This window comes from Odocoileus virginianus, unplaced genomic scaffold, assembly GCF_023699985.2.
Source record: "Odocoileus virginianus isolate 20LAN1187 ecotype Illinois unplaced genomic scaffold, Ovbor_1.2 Unplaced_Scaffold_21, whole genome shotgun sequence".
NCBI classification, from domain to species: Eukaryota; Metazoa; Chordata; class Mammalia; order Artiodactyla; family Cervidae; genus Odocoileus; species Odocoileus virginianus.
The window spans coordinates 203,377-220,848 of NW_027224283.1; the positions used below are offsets into that span (position 1 = coordinate 203,377).

Sequence of the window (17,472 nt, forward strand, 5' to 3'; positions counted from 1 at the left end):
AGCAACTAGGGTAGCATGGAGGAAGAAGCAGGATCTTTGTACTCAGATAAACTTTTGTTCTAAACTTGCACCACCACTACAGGGCATTCTGATTATTCATTTCTCTTCTCCTTAATTTCCTCATCTGTAGAAAGAGGGTAAGAGTGTTTTTTTTTTCATTTTACTTTATCTAAGATCTATGCCAAAGATATATATATATATATATGTGTCAAATTGATTTCAAATTCTAGGAATAATCTTAAGATTCAGCAAAAAAATCAAAACAGAATTCAGATGACATCAGACCACCCTCAGTGTCTCTGAGGACACTGTCTCTGTGGTCATGTGTGCTTTTGCACTGTGGATTAAGCTTCCACCAATTCATTAGTACTTTGGAAACTAGGTCACCAAGGACTACTTTTTGTTCATGCAAATGTTCCCTGTGTACTGGTAGCATAATGAACATATAAAAGAAATGTTCCTGTTACAGAATTTGTGGAGAAGATTTCCTCCCTACCCAGGAAGATCTTATATGCCCTAACAAGACTCAAGAGAAGTCTTCCTTTTCTCTGCACCATCTGTTTTCCCTTTGACCTAACAGAACTGGGAAGTTTAGGATCAGATGTCATTTTAGAGTTGGCAAGGGAAAAGGAGACTGAGGCAGGGACCTTTGCATCAGGAGCCATGACAATCTGGGAGAGTTCTGCTGATTGTCAGACTTGCCTGTGAGAGGATGTGTGTGTGTGTGTGTGTGTGTGTGTGTGTGTGTGTGTGCATGTGCGTGTGCATGCATGTGCGTGCACCCATCCATGCAGGTCTGGATGGAGAGTGAGACTGGGAGTTGAGGCAAGTGAAATGTGAGATTAGGAAGAGAAGTGAACAAAAGCTCCTCACCAACTCAATGCTCCTCAGACTGTGGTTTCCTCAAAGCCTGCTGCTAATAAAAATTGTTAGAAAATTGTCAGTGTTTAATTTGTCGAGTCTTTCTTTTTCCATATTCCTTAACTATAAGCAAATGGTGAGTTCAGTCAATTTTTAAATGTGGGATTTTAGTTTGTTATAATTATGCAAAAGGTAATCAACATTCATTTCTAGTATGTTGTAGATGATGGCAGGAAATTCTAACTTCATGTTCCTTCAGATTAACAACATACTATCTCTCCAGTAGACCATTTTCCCCATGAGCTGAGGAAGGAGTTTCTGTTTCAAAAGCATGTCTGTGAACCCTGAGCAGTGCACCTCAATAACTCACCTTAGGTAAGTGATAATGCTGACAATTTTAGTAGAAAGAAAAGAACCTAAAGAAACTGAATGAGCATAGAAAAATATGAATAGTTACATAGTAAAACTGAGTGCTAACAAACAAACTTGGAGCAATTATCATCCCAAATCTAAAGTGCGTTTTCACTTTTGTCTGTGTTACCACATCACTGAGTATGCACTACAGTGAAATGTGATCTCAGGCCTGTCCGTGCTGATTGTTCTTGGCCGCCTCTCCAGTGGACTCTGAACTCTGTGCTTAGAGCCTGTGGGAACGACAATGGAAGGATAAGACCCCCTCCGGACAGGGGAACCTTGAAGATTATATCCAGGTTACTCATCGCCTAAGAGAAAACATACTCTAATCACCCCTGCCTCCGGACAGTATCTATCAGAATGTAACCACAGGCTTATCGGTTATTAACTGGTTGGAATGTAACCGCGGGCTTATTGATTATTAACTGTTTGAACACATAACACGTGAATGATGGGGTTATTGTGATTGTATTTACCCTTCCTTTGTAAGCCTCAAGGGATTTGGGGTGGTGGGTTTGGACACGTACACATGGAGTATAAAAGATTTTCACAAATGCTGGTCGGGGTCCTTGGCTAAAGGAGACTCTGCCTTGGGCCCGCCAGTGTAATAAACTGCACTCCACTATCTGTATTGTCCTTCTGAGTGAGTTTGTTTCCCATAAAGCGTGGCTATAACACTACTGGTAGCCTGAAAACTCCTAGATGGAAGAGATCCAGTTAATGGTTGGATCGCTAGTCTCTGAAATTGTGCTCTTTAAGCAATAGATGCTTATTAAGTATTTCATTGTATGAGTAAGTGTAGATTATCTGAATAAAATGTGGAGTTTATTTAATAATAATATATCAGTGCTAATTTATTGGGCTTTCCTGATAGCTCGGTTGGTAAAGAATTTGCTTGCAAAGCAGGAGACCCGGGTTTGATCCCTGGGTTGGGAAGATACCCTGGAGAAAGGAATGGTTATCCTCTCTAGCTTTCTTGCCTGAAGAATTCCATGGACAGAGGAGCCTGGTGGGTTGCAGTTCATGGGGTCACGAAAAGCTGGACACGACTGAGTGGCTATCACTTTTATTATAGTAACTTTATTCATTATAGTTCCAAACTGCAAATAACCCAAAATTCCACAATGACTGAGAGGATTGAAAGGGAACATATATGCCAACCATATAGATGATTTTCAAAAACATCCTGAGTGAAAACCAAATTTAAAATATGTTTCCATTCATACAAAATTCTTGAAAACTAATTTATACTGACAAAAAGCAAATTAATGATTATCTGGGGGGCCCAGAGTAAAGGAATGGATTGAACTGCAAAGGGAAATGAGGGAGATTTTTGATGATGGAAATGCAATGTATCTTGCATTGCATCTTGAGGTATCTTGGTTGTGGTGGTGGTTTCACATATATACATTTTTTCCAAACTCACTGAACTGCGAATCTTTTAGTGATTGCAGTTTATTATACATAAAAGAAAGAAAGAAAGAAAACACTAAGTAGTGTCCAACTCTTGTGACCCTACGGACTATAGCCTGCCAGGCTCCTCTGTCCTTGGGATTTTCCAAGTAAGAATACTGGAGTGTGTTGCCATTTCCTTCTCCAAGTATATCTTAATAAAACTGAAAAAAAAAAAATGAATTAACAATCCCAAATCCTAAATGCCAACAAATCTTATGGAGCATTTCTCATATAGTTAAGACTACTTACCCACCAACTCAGATCTATGTTCTCTGAGTTGTTCTTTCAAAAGAATGATACAATAAGAACTAGCACTTTTAAATGAATATGCTGCTGTTAAAATTTGGCATAACAAATAAGATATCAACATAAAATACCAATTAAATATTTGTCCAAGCCCATGGACATTGAACACCAAGAATGAACCGTACAGTAAACTAACAGACTCTGAGTGATTGTGACGTGTCAAGCTCATCAGTTATAACAAATATACAGCTCTGGTGGGGGTTGTTGATAATGGCTAAGGGGTCTGTGAATATGTGGAGGCAAGAGGTATATGGGACATCTCTGTAGCTTCCCCTCAATTTTTCTGTGAACACAAAATTGCCCTATAAACATGTTTCGATTTAAAACACACACGAAAAAAGTACTAATAGGTTTTTCTTGGTTTTGAAAATGGAGCATTTTGGTATAGGGTGGAGAAGCAATGAAAGAAGACGATGGGCCAAAAAACTTCAAAAATGACATCACTCCCTCCAGCATGAGGGCAAATAAAATCTAGGCCACAAGGCAATATTGTTAAGAAGTTAGATGCCATATTTATGGCTTTTTAACTTGATATCTTTTTAAATATACTGTCTTTTTCTAAGTGTATTTGTTTGTTTATTAATTTATCTGGCTGCCCTGGTCTTAGTGGCAGCATGTGGGCTCTTCACTGTGGCATGTGTGATGCTGGCATCCCTAACCAAGGATCAAACCCAGGGCACTTGCATGCACAGAGTCTTAACCACTGGACCACAAGGGATGTCCTAAATATACTTTCTATTTGCAGAATTAGAGGTGTAAAATTCATAATAGGTATTTCTTATAAATGTCTCAGTAGGATGTCAAAGTCACTGTTAACAAACTGATTATTAAGTAAAAGAAAAAAAGTGCATGTGACTGGCTTGCTGGGATAGTTTGTTCAGATTCTAATACTAGGTTCTTATGACATTTGTTTCTTCAGGTGGATTCACTCCTGACTTGGCAGGAGGCAGTGATGAGAAATCATACAGCATTCATATAACATTTAATATAACATTCATATAACATTCAATAGCAACATTCATCTTCCGGGAGCCAGCACACGAGATCCCACCCATTACAAGGTCATGAGGAGAAGACCTGACAAGCCAGGCAAATCAGGACTTCAGGGATTTTGAAAAGCTGCCCCGATGCTTACCTTAAATATGATCTCTGTCTTTCTGATGCTTGCTATATTAGACTACTCCCTAATTTCTGTGACACTGGTAGGTCTTCCCCGATCTCTTTCCAAACAGAATCAACTTAGAACTTTAATCAATATGTCCACTGGACAGTGGTATCCTATAAGATTATCCAGGATGAAAGGAGTGTTTCAATTTAGACCCCTTTGCTGGCATTCTAGCCTGCTTACAAAATGCGTACTAATGCACATAACTGCTCACAACACCTTAATCATAAACAGCATAAAGAACCTGATCACACAAAAGGCCCTAATAGGCACAGAGACCTTTGGGAGGTGAGGAAGCTGTATTAGAGAACATAAAGATATTATTCTAAAAGCGGTTATAGTTAAAGATTTAGAAAAATAACAGTTTAGAATTGTTAATTTTAACCAGGAATGCTAAACAGGGGCTGCCTCACTGGAGCTACAGAGTCTTTGTGTGGTAAACCTTTTAGATAAATTTAACTGATAACTTCTGCAAAAGGACAGACCTTTGTGTTCATTAAAGAATAGACTATGGAAAACAGCTTTGCATTCACCTCGGTCATAAAATGTCAATAGGCCCCAAGGCCAGAAGATAATATACAAGACTCTCACAAAGAAATACGCAGAAAACACCCTGGTTTCGTGAATGATGAGCCAATGTAATATTAAACTATCTTCCCCTTAAAAATGTACTAACTTAGAATATAAAATCTACGGTAAAAAAATAAAGATTGACCAGATTCTGCTGCACACCCCCAATCTGGTCTTTCTCCCTCTCTCTCTCTCTCTCTCTCGCCGACGCCGTTCATCCTGAGGGTATCCCCTGGATCCTGCCGAGGCTGGACCCCGGCAAGTGGCGCCATGAACAGGGAACCTGAAGGTAACCCCCCCCCCATTGTTCAGTCTTCGGGACGGCTAGGACCCCACTAGGGCGCCGCGGGCCCCCCTGCATAAGATAGGTAGGGTAAGGAAAGTGGGTAGGCTTCAGGTTTTAGAACCCCACTAGGGCGCTACAGGCCCCCCTACATAAGAAAGGTAGGGTAAGAAAGGTGGGTACGTTTCAGGTTCTTTCCTTCTTCTCTAAATTAAGCCTCTTCCTTTTTTTCTCTTTTTTTCTTCTTCTAATTAGTAACAAAAATGGGTAACAGTGAGTCAAAAGAAAGACAGCTTTTTATTGGAATCATAATGCAACTCCTTAACCGCAGAGGAATTAAAGTTAAAAAGACCAGTGTTCAGTCCTTTTCTACCTTTGTCCAAGAGCAATGTCCTTGTTTTCCAGAAGAGAGCAGTTCTCCTGGGTTCCCTTACCCTCCTGCCCTCCACCCGGGTGCCCTTTCCAATGAGATCTCTTGCTTTGTCAGCACATGTGTCTCCTCGGACAATTCATTTATAAGAGCTCAGTTACGGGCCCTGGAAGGGGTCCCCCTTCCTGCAACTGGTGGGGACTCTTCTTCGCTGAGACTGACATCCTGACCACTCGGGGTACTCAGGGGCCAGCTTGCCTGCCAATGGACCAGACCCAGCGGCCGCAACTGGGACCCTTTTGTCCCTGGTCTCCTCCTGACGCGGACAACTGGCCAGAGTGCCCCGACCGGTAAGGAACAAGAGACTTTATTGACCTCTCTCCCCTTCCCTCTCTCTTTCCTCTCCTTAGCCCTTCCTATCCTTCCCGTTTTTCTAGTCCCCCGGTCCTGGACGCAGGAATCTGGTCGAAGGGCCTCAGCTTGAGCTGAGGATTGGAGACTGATCACCTCCTCTTGGCAGAGAACTCGAATTCTGGTAGGGCCGAGTTCCAGTCCTCCCTTCTCTGGAAGCCCAGGGAAAAGTCCCGTAACGCCTGGGTGTCTGCAGGTGGCAGGAGACGTCTGTAAGGCCACCCCTTTTGCCCCCCTTTCCCGCCTCCTCCTCCTCCTTCTTTCAACCTGGCTTCCTTTCCTCCTTTTGAAATCTTTGAAGACATCTGAAGTTCTGTGTCTCTATAGAAGGTTTTCTGAGAGACTGTATTCTTGTATTTAAGGGAGTGTCTGATGAGGACTGCCAGGTTTATATGTGTGTGTTTTAACTCTGTTCTGTGTTGTGATTTTTGTGTATGTGTGTTGTGATTTTTGATGGCCATTTTGCTTTTTGTTAGAACTTGATTTTCTTTCCCTGTGCCTTGAGACCAGGGCTCTCAGGAACACTTATCTAGACCATCTCTAACTCCTGAGACTGAGGGAAAAAGGGAAAAAGCCTTTAAAAATATAAAAAACTTTATATTGTAATATCTAATTCATGACCAAACTTAAAAATGAAGCTAGATCTTGCACTGTGTCTGTCTAAATATGTCTTGGTATGTCTTTGTCTCTGGGTAATATTTTTTAGGTTAATTTGTAAATGAGCTCTATTTAATTGGCTTAAAAAAAGGTAAGCGCTTACAAATCAAATAATTCTAAATTAAACAATAAATTCCAGGTTCAGGTGAACTGGGAAATATTCAGTATTAAATACCTGATATTAATGTTTGTTTGTTGATCTATCTAATATAGACATGTCTTAGAGTAATTAACATCAAGTAGAATATTTTCATTGTACCTAGGTTTAATATAAGTTAAATATTATATCTGTTACAAGTTTGTCAACAAGGAAATTACCTCGAGTGAAGAAACTTCTAAAAAATGTAAATGAGATATGAGTTTGTATATAAACTCTATTAAGAATAATTATTCTTTAGGAATATCTGTCTACAATAGTCTCTCCAGATTGGCATAACTTAAATTTCTAAGGGTTGTGCTAAACTAAGTATTGGAAGTCTATTGAATAATTAGGTCATTTCCAAATAAAATAAGATTTTAAAACATTTACTACTAAACACTGATTTCCTTTTATAGAAAAACTAAAGAGATTTGAGACTACAAATGAATAATATTTGATGCTATCCTGAGATGTTGGCTATTTTTATTTTTTTTAATTATCACTTGTATTTATGTTCACCAATCTGTAGATTGATAATATAAAGGTCAATTCTTGGTTGCTTAAGGAAAGTAAGATGTGTGTGTTCAGTAAAGAAGGTATGAGGATTGAAGTTTTATTTTATATTAAAAAAAAAAAAAAAGTAAGTAAGTCTGACTTACAGGTGGCTGTTTCAGGATGAGAGAACAAAGTAATGGGTACAGAAAGTGTTAAGAAGGTTTGATGGAAAGTGCACTCCAAGGAAAGAGTTTTGTGCATAAATACAAGTTTTCTTGAGATGTTAAACTGCCTTTGATAATGGATTTAAGTTTCTTTACCTCTGAAGTGATCTGTTCTATGTTTATCTTTAAAATCTTCTTTTTCACTTTGGCTAAGTAAATATATTATTTCACAGTGATCTATATGATTCTACCTGACAGAGTACTATAAACCCTTTTGATATTTATTGACAAAACTGCCTAAATAGCTTGACTTCTAGCTGACTTTGGGATGCTTCAGAGGGCCCCTGAGACATCCCAAAGAGCTATTAAACTACCTGAGTTCATTTGACATGTTAAATTGCATGGGAATTATTGTTGGAGGAGTGATAAATCTTTTCAGGTTATATTGTGCAGTTGATGTTACTTATATAGATATCCTAGAAATTATGTAAAATTCATGAAAATCTGATATGTCCTGGTAAAATGTCAGTTATAATTTTAGTTATCATGTTAAAGTGTTACAAGTCACAGCAATGACCAGGCTACTTTGTCAATTACAATTTAATTAGATTTTAAACATGCCTTGTATGGTTTCACTCATGCCTTTAAAAAAATACTGCTAGTTCTTCAAGATTTATAAAAAAGACTTTTCTAAGATTTAACTGAAAAATTTTGTTGTCTGCTATCTGGTAAATTGGTAACAGACTGAAATTTAGTCTACTCTCTATGTTAAGAGAACAAAGTTTTCTTAGAATGAATCTTTCAATAACAGATTATGAATTTCTTTGCCTTTAAGTGATTTATATTTGTTTTTAAAATCTTTTGATACTTTAGTAAAGTAAATAAGTGTTATTTAAGATTATGGTACATGTAAAAGCTCATTCTGCTTCTACCAAAAATAACCCCTCACTGTTAGACTTGTGCTATCCTAATGTCCTTAAAACATGGCAACAGTCTACTCCTAAATCGAAAACTTAAAAATGGGTGAACAATAACTGAAAATCAAAGAGTCAGGGCTATGGAAAATCCAAGATGGCCACTTGGCTTTTCCCAGCTCCCTGACAAATCTCATTTTTATTTGATGGGTTAAAGCCTTCCCTGGCTACAGGGTTAATGTATCCATAATAAAAAAAAAAAAAAATCACTGAATATTAAGTTTTGTTAATTGCTAAACTAAGTTTCTAGTTTTGTTAATTAAGGTTTAGTGTTTACTAAGACTCACTTCTGAGATAGTTCCTTGTTATGTTATATTGCTTATGTGAGGCTGCCAGGGTTAATACCATGACAGGCGGCCTGGACCTAAGTTTTTGCTTCCCCCGAAATGATAAGATTCCCTACCCCCATCAGGTAACCTGAAGCCAGCCAATATGCTCTCAGTAAGAAACAAAGGAAGAGCTGAAAGGCCCGCGAAAGTTTGTACCAATAAAATTGCTTTGCAAACATGTAACCAATCCGCTTAAGCCAGCTACTAACCTCTTATGCATACCTTATAAATTTGGATAACAGCCTTTGTTCAGGGCTTTTCTGACCTTGCGCCACTGTGTTGGTCGCAGCAGAAAGCCCTGACTCGAGCCAGTAATAAAACTTCCCTTTTTGTAAATTGCATTGTCTTGGAAGTTCTCTCTTCCCACTCAGGGATTCGGACATCGGGCAGAACACTAACAGATTTAATTAAACTATTAAAAAAAAAACCTCTGTTTCTAAAGCTTATCTCAGTAATCTATCTTTGGATGAAGATCAGATGTCTCATGACCTGCAACCAAGATATCCTGTGCGGGCAACTCAACAAGCCTCCATACCCACAAGGGGGCAAATTAAGTCGCTGTGCCGTCAAGCGCAGGGAATAGCTTCTCTGCAGGGATCTTCAGCCTCTCCTGAAAGGGCTTTTATAGCTATGCTTGCTTCACTTTCTTGCCAGGTAAATGCTACCTCTTCTACATCAGAAAAATATTGGGCATCAAAAAAAATATTGGGCATATTTCCCTGATCCCCCGACTTTCCAAGTAGTTACTTGGAACAATGACCCTATACGGGTCAACACAAACCAGCCTCATCTCTTGGGAGGATCCTATACTTCTGATAATAAAGATCACTATCCCATTAATATTAACTGTACTTTTAGGGGATTAACAGATGATCTTCCCCTTTGCCTTAACTTCCCAAGAAATCTTATCACTCCCTCTCCCAGAAAGCAATTTTGACAGATTCTCCAACATCAAAATTTTCAGATAAAATAGGAGATCAGCTGGTTTGGATATTACAGGCCCATATGCCCAGGGCCCTTGACCCCTATAAATCCTTGTTCCTCAACGCTCCACCAAAATATCCAAATTGTATTGATGTTGCTCCTTCAGACGTCATATGGAAAACTATAGACAACCGCCTTGGATATCCAGTAAAGGCGGAAATTATTCGGTACAAGACTGGAACAATCCAAACCCAAGTCAGGATCCAGGATCTGTTCCTGACTATGTCAATAGGTTTAGCATTTGGAAAGATGATTCTGTCCCTTGGCCATTGGCAGCTAGCAGATGGCATCATAATCAATTTGTTCCCCCCATGTTGTCCTATACAACTAAGGGCAAAACCTTTTGACGACCAGAAATTCGGAGAGCCCTTGCTGCCACCTCCCTTGTTACTCTGTCTCGGCCGGAGAACGATTCCACCTATTCTGTACTGGCTTCTTTACCCTCCCCTTACATTTTTTTTTTGTTGTTGTTGTTGTTGTTGTTCACTAATAACTCTAAAAAGCTTCATATACAGATGAACTATTCAGGTGGACCAAATATAGTCAGTCTACTGTGAACAGTGCATGCTCTCGTCCTGCCTAACCTCTCAATATAATATTTGTTCCTTTGTGGTGCTGCGACGCCCACCTTACCTTATGGTGCCCGTCGCAGTGAGTACCTATTGGTATGACAATTACGGTCTAGCCGTTCTGCAACAACTGCAAGATTTAATGCGATCCCGACGGTTTGTAGGACTACTTATCTTAGGGATTTCAGTTTTAATAACCGCAATTACCTCTGTCACTGTGGCAGCGATATCATTGACTCAACAGGTACATACTGCTCAATATATCAATGATATGTCAAAATATGTTTCTTTAGCTCTAGCTATGCAAGAGATTATAGATAGGAAATTAGAATTAGAAGTAGACGCCCTAGAAGAAGCGGTCATGCATATTGGAACTGAATTACAGGCCTTAAAAGTAAAGTTAGCATTATCCTGTCACGCCGACTATCAGTGGATTGTGTAACACCCCTAAAAGTAAATGATACAGACTATAATTGGGAAAAGATTAAAAATCGCATTTCAGGTGTATGGAATAGCTCCAGCATTAGTTTAGATCTTGGAAAGCTTCACGGTCAGATAAACACCTTAGAATATTCCCGTCTGGACTTTACTGCTGCAGGGGCTGCTAATGATTTTTTTCATACCTTTTCTAACTTTATTACTGGAAAAAATATCCTATCAACTATCCTCAGTTATGCTACTGTGGCAGCCCTAGTCCTACTTCTCATTATAATCCTTCCTTGTATTGTCAGAACTCTCCGGCAGAATACTCAGAAGCTCGAGACTGAGATCCATCTGGCTGTCTTAAAAAATAAAAAAGGGGGAGGTGCCAGGAGCCAGCACACGAGATCCCACCCATGACAAGGTCATGAGGAGAAGACCTGACAAGCAAGGCAGATCAGGACTTCAGGGATTTCGAAAAGCTGCCCCGGCGCTCACCTTAAAGATGATCTCTGTCTTTCTGATGCTTGCTGTATTAGACTACTCCCTAATTTCTGTGACACAGGTAGAAGGCCTTCCCCGATCTCTTTCCAAACAGAATCAACTTAGAACTTTAATCAACATGTCCCCTGGACAGTGGTATCCTACAAGATTATCCAGGATGAAAGGAGTGTTTCAATTTGGACCCCTTTGCTGGCATTTCTACCCTGCTTGGCAAATGCGTACTAATGCACATAACTGTTCACAACACCTTAATCATAAACAGCATAAAGAACCTGATCACATAAAAGGCCCTAATAGGCACAGAGACCTTTGGGAGGTGAGGAAGCCGTATTAGAGAACATAAAGATATTATTCTAAAAGCGGTTATAGTTAAAGATTTAGAAAAATAACAGTTTAGAATTGTTAATTTTAACCAGGAATGCTAAATAGGGGCTGCCTCACTGGAGCTGCAGAGTCTTTGTGTGGTAAACCTTTTAGATAAATTTAACTGATAACTTCTGCAAAAGGACTGACCTTTGTGTTCATTAAAGAATAGATTATGGAAAACAGCTTTGCATTCACCTAGGTCATAAAATGTCAATAGGCCCCAAGGCCAGAAGATAATGTACAAGACTCTCACAAAGAAGTATGCAGAAAACACCCTGGTTTCGTGAAGGATGAGCCAATGTAATATTAAACTATCGTCCCCTTAAAAATGTACTAATTTAGAATATAAATGCTACAGTTAAAAAAGGAAACAAAAAAGATTGGCCAGGCTCTGCTGCACATCCCCAGTCTCTCTCTCTCTCTCTCTCTCTCGCCGACGCCGTTCATCCTGAGGGTACCGCTGGATACTGCCGAGGCTGCACCCCGGCACTGGGACTGACAAATGACCCAATACTAGAAGTTCTGCTTTTTGTATTTTTGTTTCTCACGTACATGTTGAGTGTGGCTGGGAACCTCATCATTATCACCCTCACACTTTTGGATTTCCATCTTAAAACGCCCATGTATTATTTCCTATGAAATTTCTCTTTCTTAGAAGTCTCATTCACAATGGTCTGTATTCCCAGATTCCTGTATTCTATGGCAACTGGAGATAATACTCTTACCTACAGTGCTTGTGCCACCCAATCATTTTTTATTGTCCTCTTCGCAGCAACTGAATTGTTTCCCCCTGCAGCCATGTCTTATAACTGCTACATGGCCATCTATAAACCCCTGCACTACACCACTATCATGAAAAACAGAGTCTGCACTGCCCTCGTTCTCTGCTGCTGGTTGGCTGGCCTGTTGATCATCCTCCCCGCTCTTGGCATGGGCCTCCAGCTGGAATTCTGTGACTCAAATGTGATTGATCATTTTGGATGTGATACATCTCCTATTTTACAGATAACTTGCTCAGACACAGTGTTAATAGAGAGAATTGCTTTGGCTTTTGCTGTGCTGACACTCATTTTTACCTTACTGTGTGTGGTCCTCTCCTGTACATACATTGTCAAGACCATTCTAAGATTCTCTTCTGCCCAACAAAGGAAAAAGGCTTTTTCCACCTGTTCTTCCCACATGATTGTGATTTCCATCACCTATGGCAGCTTCATCTTCATCTACATCAAGCCTTCAGCAAAGGAAGGAGTGGCCATTGACAAAGCAGTGTCTGTGCTCACAAGTCCCGTCGCCCCTTTGCTCAATCCATTCATCTACACACTTAGGAACAAACACGTGAAGAGGCCTTTAAAGACACAGTAAAACGAGTTGTATTTCTCACAAAGAAGTAAGAGACTATTAGTGTTTTTGAGACCAAGGTAAATTAAATTTAAATATTAATAACCCAGAAGTAACAATTGTGAATTTACGAAATAAGTGGTTTCTTTATATTCTGTAGATTCATCAAGGTAATCCAATCCCAGGAAGATTTTTTTCTTATAATACAAAAGCCAAAATAAAGCTTTTTCTTCTTTCTTTCAAGTTTATTTTATTCAGTATGGTTTCTTCAATTAATGCATGTCCCAGAGACCAGATTCCCCCAAGGTAACCCATGTCATAAAAGAGAAATTTAAATAAATAAAATTATATTTCTGATCATATCGCCACCTCATGATAGAGAATATAAATGCCCAGAGAGCATTTCTCACTCATTGGGAAGACTTCAGTGTCTAGTGTTCAATAGTACAAGTCATTAGTCATGAAAGATTCTTTACCAAATCTTTAAAAATGATCTTTAAAATAGTAGAGCTCTTTTTCTCATTTTAAAATGTTTATTTTTCAGGAATGAGTAGATGGTATTAATAGAACAAATTCAAAATCAGTGAAGATAATTATATTTTTTCTTTTAAATCATTTATATACAAAAATATTTCTGCTGGCCTTTCTGAAAATAATGTGGCTCTACTATATCCTGAAATATATGATTACAAAAGAGAAAGAAAAAGACTTCTAAATGTTGGAGACTTCTACTGACATTACCATCAATGGTGCTTAGACACAGACCCAAGAAGAACAAGCCCCGAATTTAGGAATAAGATAAGTAAGTCTTAGTTAATTAAGTTCTCCAGTATCCAAAATTTTATTATCCCTTGATTTAAGGAGAAAGTTAGAAATTAGGATGGTTGATCAAAGCATCAAAAAGTTCGTGATTTGGAAAAGACATTCTAAGGAGTGCTTTGCTGCTTAGCCTAAACTACCGAAGATAAAATCCAGGTATAGTGTGAAAAAAATGATAGAGAAGATAGAAGTGGTAAAACAGGTAACAGTTACACAAGGACCTTGGATCAAATGATTAAAATTCTTTCTATTAAATGGTAATGACAGTCTTTGTAGTTCTGCACTTGTGAAAATAAAATTTTGTGCTTTCACAATATTATTTATGTTTATTAACCAACACCTCATTGCTCAAATGTACTTTTTATTTTGATCATATTTTTAACTGTTCTTTACATGATAATGGCCATAGCATGAGTGCAAGCTTCTTCTATACTTAAACAATATTCAGGGAAAATTGGACTCTATTCTCCAAGACCTTTCTTTTTTTTTCCACTGAAAATTTCTAAAACACCAAGAGTCCATACTGATACAAATAAATAATGGAATAAATTAACAAAGGAGGGAGAAATATTGTGCAGAAGGATCCCAAATAATTTATATAGATACTTCTCTTATAGAGGAGAAACTGACAAACACTACATCAGTCAGATGATCCAGATAAACATCATACATCATGTTGATATTATGTACCCTTGACAGCGTGAGACAAAAACAATTCCACTTTACCTCTGTGGTCTTCTTCCCAATAATGTCAGATGACTTCCAATAGTGGGGCATCTTATATTAATAAAATATGTAATCAGTAATCTTCAAAGCTGCCAAAGTCTTCAAATATAAGAAAGTCTGAGAAACTGTCACAGGCGAGAGGAACCTAAGGAGATCTGATGACTAAATGTAACGTAGTGCCCTAGGTGAGGTTGTGGAATAGATAAAATGATGCCAGGTGTAAGCTAAGGAAATCTGAATAAACTGTGGACTTTATTTGATAATGTATCAGTACTAGTTCATTGGGCTTTCCTGATAGTTGAGGTGGTAAAGAATCCGCCTGCAAAGTAGGAGACCCGGATTTGATCCCTGGGTTGGGAAGATCCCCTGGAGAAGGGAATGGTTACCCACTCCAGCATTCTTGCCTGAAGAATTCCAAGAACAGAGGAGCCGGGCAGGCTGCAGTTCATGGGTTGCAAACAGTTGGACACAACTGAGTGACTATCAGTTTTATTATAGTAACTTTATTCTTTATAGTACTAAACTGCTTCCCTTGTGGTTCAGCTGGTAAAAAATCCACCTGCAATGCAGGAAACCTGAGTTCGATCCTTGAGTTGGGAAGATCCCCTGGAGAAGAGATAGGCTACCCACTGCAGTATTCCTGGGCTTCCCTTGTAGCTCAGCTGATAAAGAATCCGCCTGCAATGTGGGAGACCTGTGTTCAATCCCTGGGTTGGGAAGATAACATGAAAAAGAGAAAGGCTGCCCACTTCAGTATTCTGGCCTGGAGAATTCCAAGGACAGTATGGGGGATCACAAAGAGTTGGACAGGACTGAGAGACTTTCACTTTCACTTTTCAATAGTTCATTAATGGTAATAAATTCATCATCCTAATGGATGATTTTAAAAGGATAAATTGGGTATATGGTATACAGGAATCACCCTTACTATCTACTCTGTGGGAACTCAGTCATGTCTGACTCTTTGCAACCCTACAGACTGTAGCCTGCCAAACTCCTCTGTCCATAGGATTTTCCAGGAAAGAATACTGGAGTTGGTTGCCATCCTTCTCCAGGGGATCTTCCCAACCCAGGGACTGAATCCGTGTTTCTTACATCTCCTGCATTGGCAGACGGTTTCTTTACCACTAGAACCACATGGGAAGCCCGCTACCTTTTCTATTTTTCTGTAAATCTAAAATGTTATTTTAAAAAAGTTCTTAAAAATAAAATCTATTGAAAAATAAATATAAATCCCCAAGTTAAATAGCAACTATTTCTCCATGCTGAGAAAAATCCATGGTTACTTAAGTGATGGATTTGAAAGAAGACATAAAGATGTGTTTTGCCGGGAGGCAAGGATGCCTCCCAACTTCATTGTTCTGTCTCTCATTCTTCTCCTTAGTCTCCTGATGACCTATGCTTGACACTCTCATTGCAACTTTCTTACCAATCTCTCTGGGATGACTTCTCTTAAACATCTACTTAACTTTGTTCTGGAGATGGCAACCAAAGATCTTTATTAGTCCCTCGGAACCAGGATCCCCAAGGAATATATTGTTTCTCAGCAAAATTGATCCCAATGTGGCTGTTCTAAAGAGAGAAAAAATATGTACTTTGGATGTTTAAAAACCTCTAAAAAGTTAATGATGGCGCAATGGTAAAGAACATACTTGCCAATGCAGGTGACGCCAGAGATTCGGCTTTGAACCCTGGGTTGGGAAGCTCCCCTGGAGAAGGAAATGGCAACCCACTCTAGTATTCTTGCCTGGGAAATCCCATAGACAGAGGAGCCTGGCAGGCTATAGTCCATGGGGTTGCAAGAGTCAGACACGACTGAGCAATTGAGCATGCATGTCTGGATCTACAGTCAGTATGTATGATGGAAACTCAATACTACTTTCTATTCTGGCAGGGCCAATTAGGGGATAGAACCCACCTTAGACTGAGAAAAGATTAGAAAAGTGAAAAAGTAAGCAGAGAGCATTTCTTTAAGAAAACTGGATCAACAAATATATGAGTCTGTCTTTTAAAACTCTTTGGGTTAATCTTTCCACCTGGGCAAAATGTTTCAGGCAAACATAAAAATTAGAAATAATTAATGATATTTTCTGGCATTAATACTAGATGAAAACAAAGTATAAGTTTCTTATATAGTTTCAGTCTGGATGACTGGAATTATACTGCTCTTGACACAAATAGGTAATTAACATGGAGAATCAGCATTGTGCTTTTTGATTATTTCTCAAAATTGGTCTTCCTGCCTTATTTCAAGATCCCTACTTCTTAAATCCACATTCATACTTTTTCCAGAATAATCTTCCAGAAATGAATTTGAGCTTTTCACATTTCTCAAAAACATTCTTCAGTGCCTTCTTGAGGACAGATTTTAGTCAAATCTTCTTAAGATAGCACTCTAGGACTTTAGTCATCTGGTGTAAAAATTCTTTCTCACTGTCCTCGTCTAATATTTCAGGCCTTCTGTTCAGTCACGTGAGATCATGCAGCAGAGTTTCTGCAATGCAACTTCCTCAGTCTAGAAGATCTATCCATTTTTTGAAAAATAATTGCTTCTAACATAAAATTGCAAATCAACTATACCTCAATAAAAAGAATTTTAATGAATAAAAAATAGTTGCCTTACTGATATATAATTCATAAAATGCATCCTTTTTTCTTTTTTATTGAATGAAAGATTATTTAAATTCTATAGTGCTTTACAATTTTCAAAAATTCCACACATATGCTTTCATATAATCTGATAATAACCTTTTTTTCCCTTTCCCTCCCCTTACTGGTAACCACTAGTTTATATTCTATATCGCAGAAGTAGAAAAAAAAGAACTTGTGGCTACCAGGGTGAAAAGGGAGGAGGGCTAACTTGGGAGATTGAGATTGACATGTACACCTTACCATATATAAAACAGATAACTAATACGGACCTGCTGTGTAACACAAGGAGCTCTACTCAAAATTCTATGATAGCCTATATGGGAAAAAAAAAACTAAAAAAGAGTGGATGTATGTATGTATGTAACAGAATCACTTTGTTGTACTAACAGCAACAGAAACTAACACAACATTGTAGATCAACTATGAAAGTGTTAGTCGCTCAGTCATATCTGACTCTTTGCAACCCCAGAGACTATAGCCCACCAGGCTCCTCCATTCATG

At 38.7% G+C, this 17,472-nt stretch overlaps 1 pseudogene; it reads left to right on the top strand.

Moving 5' to 3' along the window:
- The first annotated feature begins 3,988 nt into the window (after positions 1 to 3,988).
- On the top strand, positions 3,989 to 12,827 carry LOC110123906 (olfactory receptor 6C2-like; annotated as a pseudogene).
- The last annotated feature ends 4,645 nt before the right edge of the window (positions 12,828 to 17,472 follow it).